General features: G+C 41.5%; 1 protein-coding gene across 5 annotated transcripts in view; it reads left to right on the top strand.

Moving 5' to 3' along the window:
* The first annotated feature begins 10091 nt into the window (after positions 1 to 10091).
* The window catches only part of LYPD6 (LY6/PLAUR domain containing 6), a 123587-nt gene continuing 114827 nt past the window's right edge, over positions 10092 to 18851 (top strand). For 3 of the 5 annotated variants that reach the window (XM_047722810.1, XM_047722807.1, XM_047722808.1), the window contains exon 1: positions 10092 to 10215. The gene's annotated coding sequence lies outside the window, so the exon portion shown is untranslated. The remainder of the gene's footprint in view (positions 10216 to 18851) is intronic. The other 2 variants (XM_047722812.1, XM_047722809.1) reach the window with 1 other exon arrangement.

The raw sequence follows: 18851 nt of genomic DNA, 5'->3' as shown, positions 1-18851 counted from the left end.
GAAAATGATGTTAGCTGTAGGAGAGAAGTCATCCTTTTAAACTGATTGGACAGAGAGGAAGGTGACAGAAGTTGTTAGTTTGAAAAGAACACACTTCACATCTATTTACCTTGTTTGGTCTTTGCAGGGAAAAGCTCTATAGCTGCTGCCATCTCTTGAGGATGACTTAGCCCACTCTCCTGCAATACCGTTAGGTTGGAAACGTGGTTTATGGAAATAGCCACACTTAACAACTCTTGCATGTTAATTAACGAGTGAGCATGTTCTTAACTGACTCTTAACTCTTAGCTTTCAGCGCCACCACCTTCACTTCCACGCTCTGCATTATGGTGGTTGCTTTTGGAGCATGGCAATCCCAATCCCACCACAAACGCACACACGCACGCATGCTCAAATGCATGCGCACAAACGCTATGGCTCTGGCGAGGTACTCTAGCAGCAGTGCACCCTCAGTTGGGTGTTCGTAGTACACTAGTACAAATTCTTCTTGTACACAAGTCCTGCGAATAACGTATAAACACCTGCTTAGGTGCTTTGGTTCTAAAGCACTTCTCACATCTCTTATCTCATTTAATCCTTACAGTGATCCCATAGTGCAGGCATTGTTATTAGCACCATTTTGTAAAGGAAGGAATTAAAACTCAGAGAAAGTAAAGTATTCTCTCAAGTTCAAGGTGGGAGGGTTGGAGCCTTGAGCTAAGATATTCTTGTTTTTATTTATCATTGTATTATTTATATACAATAAAATAAATTATATATTATGTATTTCTTCTGATTTTATAGTTCTAATGTTTTACTGTTATTATTTATTTTAAAGTTCAAATTGTCCCAGATTAGGCCAATGGTAGCCACTTTTAGCTGGCTCCTGTGTCCTTTAACATGTCCCCCTTATTCCTTGAGCCATTTTGTCCTTTTCATGGTTGGATGTTCGAGTCCATCATGTACTTCTCATGCCTTAGCTTGGGAATCAGCCATTTTACTAAGGAGTCCTAAGTGCTTTGGTGGGGAATGGAATTTATTTATTTATTTATTTATTTTTTAAAGATTTTATTTATTTATTTGACAGAGAGAGATCACAAGTAGACAGAGAGGCAGGCAGAGAGAGAGAGAGAGAGGGAAGCAGGCTCCCTGCTGAGCAGAGAGCCCGATGCGGGACTCCATCCCAGGACCCTGAGATCATGACCTGAGCCGTAGGCAGCAGCTTAACCCACTGAGCCACCCAGGCGCCCCGGGAATGGAATTTAGAAATCAACATCTGATGCTAAGGGTACTCACCGTCCATGTGTGCTGCTTGTAATCCAAGTGATTTCTTCTAGGCCCTCTCAAATAGAACCATGGGGCAAAGTCTATATCTATATTGATATGTATATCTGTATCTTTGTCTATATATAAAAAGAAACATACAACCATATACATATGTATCTTTTCTATATCCATCTGAATTTTAAAATGAATTTATATTAATATCTCAGATTCTCATCAGTTACCTTAGAGTCCACTCTGTCCTCCCCTCTTTCCATATTTATAACTTCCATCCTCAATAGAGAGAAATCTGGCAAGTAAGTAAATATGCTGCGGTTAATGTTTCCTGTCCCTCAGGGGTTGCTGTCCTTTGTTGTCTGGTGTTCAGTATCTTGCAAATGATTGTTTCATACAGATATTGTCAATTTATAGGTTGTTTCCAGTGGGAGGGTAAATTCAATCCCCATAGTACCATCTTAGCTGGAAGCAGAGATCCACTAAGGCCCTTTTTGATGAGATTTTAAATGTCTATTTATGAATACTTTCTGCTCAGGCACATTATATGATAAAGTAAATTTGGTGTTTAATCCCTTGAGATTCCTGAGCTTCCCAAATCCTCCTGTTAACATGCCCATATTTCATATCTTCATGCTAGATTATTTGATCAAGACTTTGTCCCTCACTAGACTGAAAGCTCAATGAAACATGGGATCGGGTATGTTTTGTTTTGCTCATCATTGTCTTTCCAGATTCTAGGATGTACCTTTTGTTCAATATTTAATAAGTGAATGAATTTGTTCTGTCAGCCAAACCCACTGCTATTTTTTTCCACATATAATTCCAGGGAATTTTAACACTTGCAGATTTGCTTATTCTATATACTTTCACAGTGTCACCCTTAGAACGTCTCTTCATTTACCCAATCTACCTGTCATGGAGAATGGTAGCAAAGAAGCACTTCTGTGTTAGACTTGAAAGACTGTGTCTTATGCCTTTCCACCAAAAAAGAAGGACTGACTGGGGGATCCTGGGAGTTAGGTCTTAATAGCCTATGATATTCAAGGGTCTCCCAAGGTGTGACAGCCAAATCCAGCATGATGGCCCCTAGTCATAGATGTGTTGCTAGAGAACTCTATTATCTTATTGGAAAATCCTGTTTCCTTGTTGGAAATAATCTCTCATTGGGAAAAAGCAGGAGACAGATCATTATGACAACATCCAACATGTAGTACTAGGTATATGAACTGTTCACTGTTGACTCTTCAAAAGACTATCAGGAAAACCTGTAGATCAAGCAAAGTTAAATTTATTAGCTCTACTGAAGTATGGACACCTCCTGGACCGTCTTAATAGAGACTCAGAATTGGAAAATTAGGCTATGATATGAGATACTGAACATAACAAATGGGCAATGGCCAGACCATATGTAACAATAGAACTGTGACCCACAACTTCTACAGCTACTATCCCAGGAAGCCAAACCATAACCTCTGCAGCAACGGGCACAAAATGATCAGGACTGGTCCATGACTGACAGCTCCCCTTAATTCTGCCCCTGCTTCCCCAAATCAGGACCAACCGGGGAAAGCCACGTATGCTCTTCAAACCAGTCACATGGGATGCCCTGCTTCTTGTTGGCCCACCTCCAGCTTCTCCATGACAACCGCTTCCAATCACAGCATACTCAAATCATACCCCACACCCCCACTTTTTTTTTTTTTTAAAACTATAAGGCTTTACCACTGCTCTGTTAGGGCGTAGTCTCTGTCAAATCCAAGCAATGGTGGCTGACTCTCTTGCTATCGCCAGCTGTGAATAAAAGCCACTGTTCTCATCTGGGTTCCCTTCATGTATTTCCACAGGTATTTATGAAAGTTTTAGAGTCTTGGCTGCGATTTCAAGGCAAGTCTGGAAAAGCAGGAACTGGTTAGAATGGGCAGAGTTTATGACATAATACATAATACACAGTGAGGTGAGAGTCTTGAAGTACTCACTTGATGAGAAGGTAACCTTGAAATGCAAGCAGTTCAATATGCTTGCCATCTTGTTTTCCAGGAGTGGTTAATCCCTGGAGCAAGAACTTAGGTTATTTTTCTTTGGTCTCAGTAATGTTTAACACAGGGGGAGAAAAGTATGTCTGGTCCAAGAATTGGTTAACACAAGGACATTGCTTTGGCTTAACTTCTTGGGGTGGACAAGGGAGAAGAAATATTTTTAAGTCCATCCTTGACTTTTTCTTTCTTGATCCAACCCAGACACATTGGTCAGTCACTCGAATAATGCCCTTGTCATATAAACAACTTCCTGAGCTATTGCCCTATTGTACTAGCCCACTGAGTGCTAAACCTGGATTAATCCTATACTTTGTGATGATCCTACATTTTGTATCTTGTTCCTACAGCTATCTGTTGGTGGTGGCTATGAGTGATGAACTCAGAAGGGTGCCAAGGCCACATGTGGGCACATGACTGGTTCACCATGTCTGCTATGGACACAAGTGGACACAAGTGAGAGTTTAATTTTATATACAATGCTCAAAAATGTATATCTCTATTGAGTTTTGGACCTGCATATCTAGCCATCTACTGGGTAACCTTATCTGCATGTTTGCAACCCTCTCAATCTGCACGTGGCTAAAATTTAAATTATAATTGCTCTCTTCCACCAAAGGTTTGCTAATGGAGCCATCAGATTGCTCTCATGATCCTTGTGAGAGTGTTTTCTGCAGCCATTACCATAGTTCAGATTAGCACTCAGTTCACAATAAACCCTCTTTGCCATCTGGCTAAGGAAATTTGCTCTGATTGTGGCATTATAGGTATCAGCAATGGGGATGAGAGAAGAAGTTGACGACATGATGGAAACCCAACCTCTTGAAATTTTACCTATCTCATTTTTTCTTGGCCCTACATACAGAATTAAGATCAGAAGCAAAAATTTAACCAGTAGTTGATTTTCTCAGGTATGGTGATAGGAACAGGGAAAAAAGGAGGTAATGAAACTTTTAGACCTTTCTGGATTCATTTTTACAATATCTTGTTTAGTTTACATATATCTGTCCATCTCCCTCAACTTCCTCTCCTTAACCTCTAGTATTTTCATTGTCAGATGGTCATTAGGAGACAACCTTATTGATGTGAAGAATTACAGCATCGATTCCTTGTAGGATCTTTTCATGCTTATGCAAAAAGTGTTCCCTGATAGAAACAAGGTATAAAACTGATTGATGTCTTAAAGCAACTGAGGGGGTCTCTGCTGGCAGCCAGGATTACTGGTTCCTGGTAGAAAAACTGGTAGAGAAAATTGAGTTCTTATAATAAATTCCATAACAGCAGCTTAGCTGTAAATGATTTTTTAAAAGTCACTTGACTGTGCAAACTGGTTAGAGCAGAAATATTTTAATGATATTTCAAGAGCTTAATGTCAACCATCAGTGTCCAATAAATGAAAATTACTTTTAGTGATACATCTGGAAATATGATGGTTTTTTGAGTCAAAATCTCTCAAGCTTTGCATAAAATCTGGCTTTTTATTTTTACTGTGTGCTTGTTATATAAATTTCTGATATTTGTGATAGAGGAAAAGAAGATAAATTAGCCACTGGGATATTGAAAAATGAGTAAAATGTTAAAACATGTTAAATTTATTCTTTGCTCATTGAGAGAGAGAAAAAGAGTGAATAATTTATTTAAGGAAAACAATTTTACTTAAAGAAAGGGCAATATTTTAATAAGCAGAAAGGGGAAAAGGAATATATTTTGAAATAAGAGCAGTGTCACTGGAATGAAAAATGCAATGCACCAAAGTAGCTACTTGGAGCGGGGAAAACACTCATCTGAATGGAAAATTTTGTTACATTCTCATAAAATTGCAACTTTATCCTTATTCTTATCTGTTTATTTATTAAACCAATATTTATCTAGTACCCACTGTGTGTACTGGTATTGTGTGAGGCATTAGTGGTGTTTCAGTGGCTAAGAGAGGCTACAGTTTCTTCTTGTACAAAGACCACATTTAGTGAAATCTTCATTAATTGATTAATTCCTACACTCATTATATTAGGGAAAATGAGGCTTAGCTCCATGTGACAAGAAATGAGAAATAACAATGGTTTAAACAACCGCCTCATATAAAAGTAGATCATTCCAGATCTCCAACTGTGGCTCTGTCATCGTGAAAAACCTATAGTGCTTTTATCTCACTGCTCTGCCGTTCCTAACCAGTGTGTGCCTCAGCTTTTTGAGTCTGGTTTCTCTCACTTAGCATGATGTGTTGAGATAGACCATGTTTGTACCAATAGTCTGTACCTTTTATTATTGAGTGGTATTCTATTCTCGGGATGTCCTATGGTTTTATGTATTTCCCAGTTGAGGGACTTTGGGATTATTTTGAGATTTTAATAATAAAATTGCTATAACTATTAGTTAGGTTTTTGTATGAACATAGGTCTTTCATTTCACTTGGATGAATACCTAGTATTGGGAAGATTGTGTTGTATGGCTAAGCATACAGCAAACTTTATAAAAGCTGTGAAACTGTTTTTTTTTTTTTTTTAAGATTTTATTTATTTGACAGAGAGAGAGAGATCACAAGTAGGCAGAGAGGCGGGCAGAGAGAGGAGGAAGCAGGCTCAGTGCTGAGCAGAGAGCCCAATGCAGGGCTCGATCCCAGGACCCCGGGATCATGACCTGAGCTGAAGGCAGAGGCTTAACCCACTGAGCCACCCAGGCGCCCCTGTGAAACTGTTTTTAGAATGGCAGTACCATTTTGCATTCGCACCAGCAACGTACAAGAATTTCTCCATGCTCGGCATCCTCATCAGCGTTTGGTATTATCAGTTGTGTGTGTGTGTTTTAAGCCATTCTATTAAGTGTATCTCATTGAGGTCTTAATTAGCATCTTACTAATGACTAGGGATATTGAGCGTCTTTTTGGTTATTATTTGTCATCTGTGTATCCTCTTTGGTAAAATGTCTGTCTACATCCTTTGGCCCTTTGAAAAATTTGGTTGGTTGTTTTTGTTGTCGTTTAGTTTTGAGAATTCTTTATATACATTGGCTATAAGTCCTGTGTCAGATATATGAGTTGTGAACATTTTCTCCCAGTCTTTCTTCTCATTCCCTCAATAGTGTTGTTTGCAGAGCAAACATTTTAAATTTTGACCAAGTTCAATTATTTATTCTTTTATGGATTACGCTTTGTATCTTTTAGCTTTGTGTTTTCAAGTTGGATTTTTATGTGTTAAAAGCCAAATTTATAAAAAACAAAAGAATAAATTTCTTCCAGCAACAGTAGATTATCTACAAATAGTAAATTAGCTGTATCTTCTAAGGGTGACAACAAATGAGAAGAAATTAGATAATTTATGTTAGGGAGAACCAAATTAGAAAGATAAGGTAAGGACCTAATGAAATGAATTTTGAAAACTGAGAAATGAAGTCTTTCAGATTTTATACAATAATAGCATGTGAATACATGAAATAAGACGCTTTGCGGGGATTTAAATACTCACTTCCTTATTTATCTGTTTATGTAAAAAAATTTTACTAACCATGTACTATGAGACAGGCACTATGTTCTAGATGGGGTTACATGGATGAATATGATGGGAGATAAAACTTTGGACAAACAAATCAACAGATTTAACACAATGTGGTAAGAGTTATGGTTGGCGTATGTACAAAGTAAACCACACACTTTTTTTTTTTTGCAGGTTTCGTCACACTTATCTCAGTTTGCAATCATTTATCTATGCGACTTGATTTAATGTTTGTCTCTCTCATGGTGTGTTCCAGCAGTATAAATATGATACGTGTTTGCTTCATTGTGGTTGGCACATAATAGGAGCTGCAGAAACAGTTGCTGGGTAAAGAAAGCACTTGCTATTGAAGTACAGAGAGGAGGAGCTGCTAAGTCTGCCCCTGAAAGTTTTGAGGGCTTCATCTAAAAAGTGATATTTGAAATGAGTCCTGAAGCAGATGTAGGAGCTGCTTGGGGGCCGGGAAGGGGGAAGAGAGGAGGAGAAGAGCAGTATTCCCACACTCTATAGTCTTAGCCATGGACACGTGAAGTCACCTAACACAGAAAACGGAAAGTTGTGGGGGGCAGGAGATGAGGCCAACATGAAAGGCTGGGGTCAGGCTGGGAAGGAAGGGCTTTGCCAACCAGGCTAAGTTTGAACTTCATAGCAATGGAATTGGGGGACAGGTGGATTTTCAGCCTTTTTTTTTTTTTTTTGATAATTTTATTTGTTTATTTATTTGTTTATTTTTGGGGGGGGGGCAGAGATGGACTCCATGCTGAGACTCAGAGAACATGACCTGAGCTGAAACCAAGGGTCTGATGCTTAACCTACTGGGAGACCCAGGTGCCCCAGATAGTAAACTTTTCAGTGACATGATCATCTTAAGGAGAGAAGGCAGCGTGGGGACTGACTGGGTAGTAGAGGACTTAAGGCTGTTTGCTGAAACCAGTAAGAGATGACAGGGGTGCTGCAATGCTAGTGGGGAGGTAGAGAAGGACGGTTCTGAAAACTATTCGAGGAGACAGAATTTATGGGACTTAGTGATTGATAAGATTCGAAGGGTAAAGTAGAAGGAGGATTTAATATTTTAGCTCTTAAGATGCCTGGAGGGTATTGTGTGTTTGGAGTTAATATATTTAAATGTTTTCCCTGATTAGTAAGTATTACATGTTCTGTAGAAAATATAGTGAAGTATAAGGAAAAAGACCAAAAAATCCACTAGTATCCTAGCACACAGTGATAACCACTTGCTGACATTTCTGTGACATCTCTCTCGTTCTTTTAAAACACATCTTTGAAAAGAGGTCCTAACGATTCCTTCTCCATCAGGAACTCAGTCTCATGAACTGCATGAATATACTGAACTTCATTTTGAATGCAAATATTAAGTTTCGACTAAACTAGGAGCTGTACCAGTTTTGTAAAAAATCAAGTGAGCTAGGTACATGGACAGGAACTCTGCAAGAAGGAATTTCTTTCCTGGAAACTAAGTAAGTGACAGCAGTGACACCCAAGACATGCCCTTGTAAGTACCAGATTCTAACTTGCAGAGGTAATCTGCTTAGTTGCTGAGGGACATTACCAGTTTCAGTTTGATTAATTCATGTTCAGCTCATTCAGTGGGCCGAGCCCTGCAGGAAGACAGCACCGCAGCAATCACCTCGTGTGTGCAAAGGTTCTAAAGGAGTGTTAATTATTTTTGCCCATCTGAACCCTGAGCTGTGTAAACCTGAGCACATAAACTAAGTAAGAGAAAAATTTTCTGAGGCCAGGAGCTGTGAATGAAGAACATCTTACCCAAGTCCCTTCCAAACAGAGGGAATGGGAGGGAAGTTAAAAAAAAAAAAAAAAAAAGATATTTTAGAAACAAAACAGATGAACACAGGGGAAGGGAAGGAAAAATAAAATGAGATGAAAACAGGGAGACAAACCATATGAGACTCTTAACTATAGGGAACAAACTGAGGGGTGGTTGGGGTGGGGGCTGGGAGGGTGGGAAGAGAAGGGGTAAGTGAATGATGGACATTAAGAAGAACACTTGATGTAATGAGCACTGGGTATGATATGCAGCTGATGAATCACTAAATTCTACCTCTGAAACTAATAATGCACTATATGTCAATTCAACTGAATTAAAACAAAAATTAAAAAGACATTTTTACGTTGAGAAGGAGCAGATTAAGGGGAAGAGCCAAGCCAGAAGATTCAGAACAGGCCTACCTGAAAAGAAGCTTGAAAAATAGAAAGTCCAAGGAGGAGAGAGAGGATCCTCATAGCGGGGCAAATGGACCTAAAGCGAAGGTAGTCCTGCAGACCAGGTACCAGGCACAGGTGGGGCTGCTGTGGGAGACCTTCTGAGGATCTTCTCTAGTCACCGCCCCCACGCCCAGCTCCGGTAATGCTCAGAAGGGGAGAAGGGTAAGGCCGTGCTCCCTTTCCACTTTGAGGCTTTAGATTAAAAAGCACAGGAGAGTGAAACCTGATTTACAACAAGGAAGAGAAAAATCAATACCTCCTGAGAGATTGGCGGTGTCGGGGGTTTGGGGGTGGCTTTACCTGGGAGAAAGGTTTGGCAGAGGGTGGGAGAACTATGCCTACCAAAACCACGATTAGATTCCCACTTTCTCAGAAAGACCTGCCTCCCAGGCTTTCTCCCACCTCTCCGTCACCCACCCCGCAGTCTCGTCTTCTATTGCAAACGTCAAGCGGTCTAGATCTGCCCTGGGTTCGGAAAGGGACTTGATTTTCAGCTCTTAGGTGCTGAAAATGCAGCCTTGGGGGTGGCCAGGAGTAGGATTTGGCTGGGGCCATTTCACATTGCCAGGTTTCCACCACTCAACTGTTAGCCAGGGTGCGGCGAGCCGCCTAGGGGGTCGCTCACAGGAAGGAATCGGTGCAACCTGAGCAAATACTGCTGGTTTGGAACGCTCACTGGGAACGGGCTTCAAGGGCAGGTCTCAAATCCTCTCTGTTCCGCCCGCCGTACGCGGACCCCCCCTGCCCGCCAGAACGCGGAGCCGGGAGCCCCTCCTGCAACCGGCGGTCGGCTCCAGCCGGCTGGAGTTTGCAGACTTGGCGCTCAGGCTGACTCTCCAGGAGTTGGGTCGAGCGCACCGGACCAATGAGCGCGCCCCGCGGAGGGCTCGGCTCCCCCCGCGCACGTTGATTGGTCCCGCGGCCCGCGAGGCAGGGCTGGCCGGCCGGGGCTGCAGGCGAAGGCGAGTGCCCAGCGCGAGTGGGAGTGGCGCGCGCGCCCCCCGCCGACCCCCGCCCCTCCCCGCCGCGTACTCTCTCCTTCCTCCTCCCTCCCTCCCTTGCTTCCTCCCCGCACTCCACGGCTCCGGCCGTGCGCTGGTGGGGCTCCGCATTGCACACTCTGGGGGCGCCGCAGTGTTCGTGGGATGGGGAAGCGGGCTGCCGCTGGCGGCCGGAATCCGCGCTCAGCCCGGGTGAGTAGAGGCGGGCTTCCCGGGAGAACACAAAAGGAGACTGGGTTGGTGCCAGCGGCCCTAACTAATGCGGGTTCTGGGCGCCCCAGCAGTGGGCTTAGTCCCCGGAACTACCCAGTGCTAAGACACGCACCCGCACCCCTTCCCGGGGCCGGCGGAGCTGGGATCCTCGCCTCTGCATCCCGCTCCGGTGTTCTGTCCCCGAGTGGGCAGCCAGTACTGAGCGCAGCCTGGGCAGGTCTAGAGGGGCGTGTACGTGCGTGTGTGTAGTGCTGGCGCACAGGGGGTGGCATGGAAATGTCAGGAGCTGCCAAGTTCAACGCTGGAGGAATCTTTCCCAAGAGTAATTCAGCACCTTCTCAGGGCCAAGTGTACGTCCACCAGGAACTCCAGCTGGAGGGAGTTCCTGCGGCGGAGTGGCAGCGCCCCACATGTTGCTGCGGGGAGTGAGGGGGTGTCGATGGCCTGGCTGCGCCCACCTGGGGCCGCTCCCCAAGATGCGGTAAGCTGGGGCGCCTCCAGCCTTTGCGGGAATTCTCCAGGCCCTCCGACCCCCCACCCAGGCGACCCGCAGAAGGGGCCGTCCACCCACAGCCAGGGCTTCGCCTGGGCTTGACTTGGCGATGTGTTTTTCTCTCTGGTAACAGCAGTTCAGTTGATTTACATTTGGCTAAACAGTCAGTTTTAGCCTAAAGCTCTCTATCTGTGGGTCTATCTGACCGGTTCCGACCCCCAACACAATATCATTAGCTCTCCTCCCCTCCCCACTCCCCGCGCCCCCAGCATCTACCCCTCTCCTCACTTGGCGGTACAAAACTTGATGTTTCTACATGATGGCATCTGGCGTGGTCTCAGGTATCTTAAGTGTCACAATCATTTGCCATTTCCTTGGGGACTAGGAGCACTCGTATAATTTTGGGGGGGGGGTTGCTGTTGAGCGGGCAGCAGATCTTAGGTAGCGATTTGTTGGTAGGATAGCACTGACCTCCCAGAGCATATGACAAAAAGAATGTTAAGCTTCTCCCTCTGGTAACCTACCCAAAGTGTGACCTCCAAAATTCAATTTTCTTTGTGGGAGACTAGGGAGTTTAGATTCTCCAGGGAGCAGCTTATTTCTTGTTAAATTGAACTATGGTGACATACACTCTGTTCTGCTCTGCTCTGGCCAGCCATTGCAGATGCCATGATATTATTAGAGCAATTCCCTTAAAGCCATTACATTTTCTTTCAAGTGAGAGGACTCAAGATAGCTGCTTAAAATTTTGGATCTGCACCTTATTTCTCTGGAAGACATTAATGGTTACTGTATATGTGCTCACGTGCACCAAGTTTGCAAAAGATATTTGTGCAATCGTCCATAAAATGGCTTAATGCACATTTATGTTAAACCCATTTAAATGTAAAACATCTATCTGTTTTCAATTTTAGTTTCCACCTTGACCAAAGGCACCAGACTGAAACAGGACTTAGAAGAGGCTTCCTTGTTTAAACAGAGATTGTACAGAACTCTTGTCCTTAGAGCACACAGTAAGCTCTTTGAGCTTGTAGGTATACAAAGGCTGTAAAGGTTGTGAACTGGTTCTTTGGGTTAAAAATATCAGAAATGTGTCCAGACCAAAAAAATGTAGATAGGATTCATGGGTCTACATTTTGAAGCTGTTGACAGTCTTTGAAGATGAATGTTTATATTACAGAATGTATAAACGGAGCTGATTACAGGCAAATAATGTCAAGGTATCATGGTATACAGTTTACATAGCACATTGAGATCTGCTATTGAAGTGTCTGTGAGGAAGTTGTATTTTTGTCACCCCCATTTTACAGGTAGGGTAGCTGAGGCTCTTGGAGATTATGATTTTTCCAAGGTGAATAGTAGAGTTCAAGTTTTTTTCTACCTTCTTACTTCCATTGCTCCCTTCCTCCCTCCCTCCCTTCCTTCATGTGGGCTACTTCTTCAGTGTTTTCCTAGTTCTAATTTCTGCACCTCTTTTTATTATTCAACCCATGGCTTCAGGACCATTGTGTACCATTCCCAAAAAACTTTGCTCTCTGCTAAATATCATTTAAGTCCCACTAAGATGTAGGTTGATAAAGATTTAAGTAGAAAGCTAATGTTTTTAAGGAACTATCCTCTTCAAAGTGTTATATAATTTTTGTTAATGAATAGTTAAATATACAAGTAATCAAATCCCTAAAGAATGATGTCCTGATGGTAGTGTTTCAGGAAAATCATGGGACTGGTAGTGACAAAGATGTTTGTAACAGTGACAGAAATATTTAAGTCTCCCACTTTATAAGCAGAAGCTCCTCATAAACTCTATAGACAATTATAAGGAAGCCCTAATAAATGATTATTTCATTAGTGCCATTCTTATGTTAAAAAGAATTGACAATACAGATTATTTAAATAAACCCAAAACCAGTCAGGGAAAAAAACCAAAAACGCATTTATCAAGAAGTCCCAAAATCCTCATTAACTAGTGCACAAATGCAACAGAAGTATTGATTAGAGGGAAATCCTATTTTTAATTGCATGGTTAGCAATAAGGAACATACAGATACCTATCTGCCTATCTGATTATTTATTAAAAACCCATCATTTTCAAATCTTTTTTTTGGAAATTATTGCTCACAATATTTATTTGTAACATTGTATAATATTTGTTAAGATACATAGAATTAATTTTGTTTGCCTTAATGTAGAATGTATGTTGGTATTGAGTTTCCAAGTAAAAAGTCCTAGTTAAGTATCTGGGCTTTGGAAGCAAGTCTTGGCTTCACATACTAACTGTGGGACCTCAGAAAGCAATCGAACCTCTCTGTGCTTCAGAGAGGCACATAGGAAAATATATACGTTTTCTTATGTGTAAAGCATGTATAGTAATGACACTTATCTCATGCAGTTTTTGAGTTTATCTATATGGCAATATTCAGTGAGCATCTACTAAATGCCAACACTGCTGTAGGTGCTAGGGATACATGGACAGACTCCTTGCCCCTGTTTACAGTCTAATGCCTTAGAATTAATGACACGATGCTTGTCAAATACTTAGTGTGGAACATGACACCCAGTAAATGCCCCATGATTATTACCTGTTGGTATCTTATGTTCATCCTGGAAATGTTCACTGAGTGAGTACCTTGCAGATGCAATGCAGATTGGAGCACATAATGAGGAATATATATATTTCAATTTAATTCGATACTCTAATGGGAGAGAGGACTCCAAAAAAAGACATCAAGTACATAATCAGTTCTTTGAAAGATAATTCAATGCAGACATGTAAGAGGAAAAAATGGAGATAAATACTTAATTAAATTACCCATAAGAAAGTGGGGAGTAGGGGCACCTGGGTGGCTCAGTGGGTTAAAGCCTCTGCCTTCGGCTCAGGTCATGATCCCAGGATCCTGGGATGGAGCCCCACATCGAGCTCTCTGCTCAGCGGGAGCCTGCTTCCCTTCCTCTCTCTCTCTGCCTGCCTCTCTGCCTAGTTGTGATCTCTGTCAAATAAGTAAATAAAATCTTAAAAAAAAAAAAGAAAGTGGGGAGTATATGAATTTCTTTATGATAACTTATGATAAAAAAAAAGGCCTTGTATTCAAGCTATTTGAAAAACTGATTACATAGGGAAAAAAAAAAAAACTAAAATGAGCTCTTACTTAGATATATGGAATGAAAAAGAAAATTTTGAAGGGTCAGATTACTGATTCGAGATTGCAAAAGGTGACAGATCCCAGGCACACAAAAATAAGAGAGCCAATAGTGAATTTGGAAAAAATCCTTGCAGTGGATTCCTAAAACAATAGCGAAAGATTCTTAAATACTGTGAAATGAAAGTTGTAGAAGCACCGGCTTACATCGTACCAAGTATATACTCACAGATTTAAAAAAAACAAAAAACGGTGTAAATGAATTCCTTGCTTCACCTTTCACTGAGTAATATTCTTACACCCAGGCTTTCCCAAGCAATAATCATATAGGAGGAAACAGACAAAATGATAAATGCTCAGGACATTACAGACCTAATCCACAGACTAGATAACGGGAAATCACTAAGACCAGGTGGCCGTTACCTTAGTGTGTTGATGAGCTTAGTGTATAAGTGACAGCTCTCTGGGGCATTGGCTGGTAACCTTAGGGTTCCTGTCAGCAGAAAGGTTGACTTTTTTTTTTTTTTTTAACCCGTATCAGATTTCTACAAAAGTAGAGCTAGAAGGATACTGGAAGTCAAATTCTCAGGCACACATTACACATAGAGTGAGCAGATTATTTTTCATGAAAGTGGAAACGTAGAACTAGAAAACATCTATTGGCATTCGTAAGCAAGAGACTTTGGACAGAAAGTAATAAGCCCAAAGACTGTGTAATTCCCCTATCCCCACCCTGCCCTCCCACCTGCTCAGCCTCATTCTCTCTCTTGCCAAGAAGGCATGCAGGCTAAAATTAAAAATAGGTTCAAGAAATGTGTAGGTAATATGTGTGAGTGATTGCCACATAATAGGTTTTTAGGGGAGACAGAAGTACTAGGCAAGGAACTCTCATCTTTTGACAGACCTTTCAGAAGCCGTAGATGTAAGAGTTCTTAAACCCAGGATTGTCCTACCATCTCTGCCATGAAGAAGAAAATCAAGATTGTTACCTGAATTATCAAAACAAGTATCTTTAAGCAATTCTAAATGATTAACAATATAGTTATTATGTTTGAGTGGCAGGATATTGGGTGACTATTTTCTTTCCTTTTTTGTTTAAAGATTATTTATTTATTTATTTGACAGACAGAGATCACAAGTAGGCAGAGAGGCAGGCAGAGAGAGTGAGGGGGGAAGCAGGCTCCCTGCCGAATAGAGAGCCTGATGAGGGGCTCAATCCCAGGACCCTGAGACCGCAATCTGAGCCGAAGGCAGAGGCCCAACCCACTGAGCCACACAGGTGCCCCATGGGTGACCATTTTCAAAAATGTATTTCTTAATGTCTTTTGCACAAAAAGTAGGAGAAATAAAGATTGCATTAGTCTCATCTCACTTTTTCCTTTTCAGTACTGAATTGTACAGTAAGCTAGCAAACGTATTTAAGTTTCCATCAAGACATCTAGAAATACTAGTTCCTTTATGCCATTAAAGCAATTTAAATAATTATACATTTACTTGCACTTACAATGATGGCATTTATTACCCTCTACTTTTGTTTGTATGGCTTTTTATCTACAGTGCTCTATGTACTTGTGCAGGATTATGTTAATTGTCCATTGGCAGAGAAGCAGAGCCCAGTAAGGTTTAGGGGTCTAGGTTCTCCTGGGTTGTAATTCTGCCCCACCAGTTTCCAACTCTGTGACCTTGGGCAAGTTATTTAGTTTCCTCCAGCTTAACTGGTTGCCATTAACTAGCTGGGTGACATTTAGCAAGTTAGTCCCCCACTGTCTGGACTTTATTTGCTTCAACTATAAAATCAAGGGTCTGCACAAATTAAACTTTAAATTCCCAGGTGAGGGGCGCCTGGGTGGCTCAGTGGGTTAACGCCTCTGCCTTCGGCTCAGGTCATGATCCCAGGGTCCTGGGATCGAGCCCCACATCGGGCTCTCTGCTTGGCAGGGAGCCTGCTTCCTCCTCTCTCTCTCTGCCTGTCTCGCTGCCTACCTGTGATCTCTATCTGTCAAATAAAAAATAAATAAATAAATAAATTCCCAGGTGAGTAGGAACCAACACTTTTTTTTTCCCCACTTAAAGCTACCCATTAATGCTGACCTATTAAAATAGTTTTGAACAACTGAAAGTGTGGCATAATGTTGGTATTTAAACCAAACAAAGTTAAACAGAGTTTTTAGCTTCTGAGAGCTGAGATCCATAATTAATAATTTAAAAGATATAGCACATCTCCCTGGCATTTGTTCTTTTCTTGCTTTGTAGATCTTCACTGTTCTTTAACTTGATTATTCATGCGGAATACATTCAATTTATTATAATTTTTCTATCTGGAAGAGGAAAAAATCCCACTTTCAAGTGTTCAAAAAATATTACTACTTAAAAATACTGGCTTTAATAGAAGTAATCCTCTGCATTTACGTAGTATCTTTCCATGTTAGATCAAAGGACTGGTATTAGAAGTACATGGTTTTTCTTTTATGTATAACTTCATTGAAGAATTTTCTTTTATGAAATTGTTTTAATTCATATTCCCAATCACCCAACTGAGTGAATTTCCAGAAACTTTTGTAGCAGTCTGACTCTTGGTCACACATGTCCTTGGTTAGGATGTCCTTTATCCATTATTTCCCAACTGACAATCTTTTCATCCTTCAGGTCCTAGTTCAATGCATCCTTCCAACAGAAGCCTTTCTCCTGATTGTCCTCTCCTCAGTAAAAATTTTACTCTTTTACTTATGCTTGTATTTCAAACTGACATGTTTCTTACAGGTAGCTTATTATTTTCATAATGTCTTATTTCTCTTGAATGCCAGCATAAGCATATTGTCTTACACAGAGTAATCCCTCAATAAGTATGTGGAGGAGAATTAGGACTTTCATAGAGAAGAAGCTGTAAAGATTGGATGGGAGCATCACAAAAGATTGGTTGAGATGGAAGGGATGGATTGGTTTGCTAACCTTTACTTGGCTTCACTTCTCTGCCAATGGAAAATCTAGTCTCTGGATGTCCATGAAGAACAAATACCACAAGCCATGACTGTTCTCTTCAGAGACACTTCCCTACTTTTGTTCCCCAGAAACACCTTCTAGTATTGAGGTTTATATGGAACAGACTCCAAGCTGCTAGTCACCGTGACTGAAGACTTGGGAAAGATAGGTATGCCATCTTTACAGGTGGATGTAAAAAACTGGCTGATCACACTTTCCTACTAAGATGTACTGTGCTGTTCAAAGTACATAGATCATTTCAGTTCAACAAAAACAACAGAAATACTGACAGAAGAGAATAATCACTCTCCTTCCTATCACCCAGATTTATTATCCATATGTCATTTCTTAACCCCTCAATAGTGTTGTCTCTAGGTTACATGGTGGCTCCCTAACTATGCATATTGCATATGTTCAGTGTGTTTGAGTCTTATTCTAGTAGAATAAACTAGGGGACAATATATCACATGTGCTATATATAGCTAAAGATATACAAAATCTTTCTAGGCTATTGAAAAACTCTTTTACAAACCATCTCCCATATGGCCTGCTTCTCACCGGAGACAGTCACTTGCATAGTTAGGGCTGGCACTTTAACACGGAGACCTAGACAAGGCAAGATTTAATCTCTGATAGCCACTCTTCTTCTTTCCTGTTCCGTTGTCATAGATTGGAATCACAGCCAGCTGATTTACAATGTTGTTTTAAGGAGCCCCAGGTGAGATGTGGCAGGATCAACAATGACCCCACCCAGTTCTGAGAAAGGACTGTGGGTTCATCTTGCACTGTTGCTGGTGTTTGTTCTCTGGCATAGCCAAGCTGGGCAAGGGATGAGCAACAGGATGCAAAAGATATTTTTCCCACCAAGGCTATTTAGAGGCACAGCTTTCTAAATGAAGGCCAGTAGGTAGCATCTGATGGAATAGCATTAAAACAAAGATACATTTTGTAATGGTACTTTCTTCTCAGTGTGGGAACTTTCTGGGAAGGACCTTTGCCAGAAGGGGTTATTTCTAGCTAGGCTGAGCAAATTCAGGAAATGCAGAGTGCTATATAGCAGGCCTGTGGGGGAACTCATCTCCCCCAGGGTCGCTCTGACACAGCAGGAGGGTTGCTGAGCTCTCCAAGGTTGACCATGGAAGAGGAAAAACGAAGAGTGAAGAAAAGGAGCCAAAGGACTGAACAATAAGGAAAGGGTCACCTACTTTATGATCAGTTTGAGAAAACGATCCCTAGCCTGTCTGATTCTAGTCTTATCTGGGGAATCCCTAGAATAAATGTGAATAAATTTGAGGAGAAACACAAAGCTCTATCTGCCTTAAATTATCTGCCGTGTTCCTGCCGAGGCCTCCGTGAAAGCCGTTCCTGGTAAGTCTTTGTTAAAAGGCTTGGGTGGGGGGTTGGGAAGAACACACTCACTAATGAATGAATCTGAGCCCGTTAACAGCTACGCATAATGTTCAAGTAGACAAGTGGAAGTTGAGGGAATGTAAGGGGAATCTGAAGGGAATGAGACAGAGACTCCAGAGAGGCGACCATTTTGCAGTGAGGTCTGAGTGGAAAGGAAAGGTGCTGGGCTCTGTGCTTGTTTCCCCTTATTACCTAGACTCCAGTCATGCTATTCTGACTTATCAACCACGAATTAATTACCGGATCTGGGCCAAACAAGTTAACTTTGAATGTCTGTTTCCTCATCTGTGAAATGATTATACAAGATCAGCACTTCTCGAACAGGATCTGCAAGAGGAGACACCAGTTCTGTGGAATGTTGAAGGCAGAAAAAGGTGTGTGATGGCCCACTATGTTTGGGAAACAGTGGGTTGAATAGTAATGTTTTTGTTTTTGTTTTTTTTTTTAAGTTGCAAGACTTCAGAACCTTTAGTGACTGAATATCATCCGAAATGTCTGAAAGGAGATGTACTACTCAGTGAACCCCAAACCTCGTTGATAATAGCACCCCTTTTGAAGGCATATCTTGAGGGTCAGTGTTCGGTATGACATGCTTT

This window comes from Lutra lutra, chromosome 3 (assembly GCF_902655055.1).
Source record: "Lutra lutra chromosome 3, mLutLut1.2, whole genome shotgun sequence".
Taxonomy (NCBI): Eukaryota; Metazoa; Chordata; class Mammalia; order Carnivora; family Mustelidae; genus Lutra; species Lutra lutra.
The sequence above is the reverse complement of the archived record's forward strand: the minus strand, read 5'-3'. Positions and strand labels throughout refer to the sequence as shown.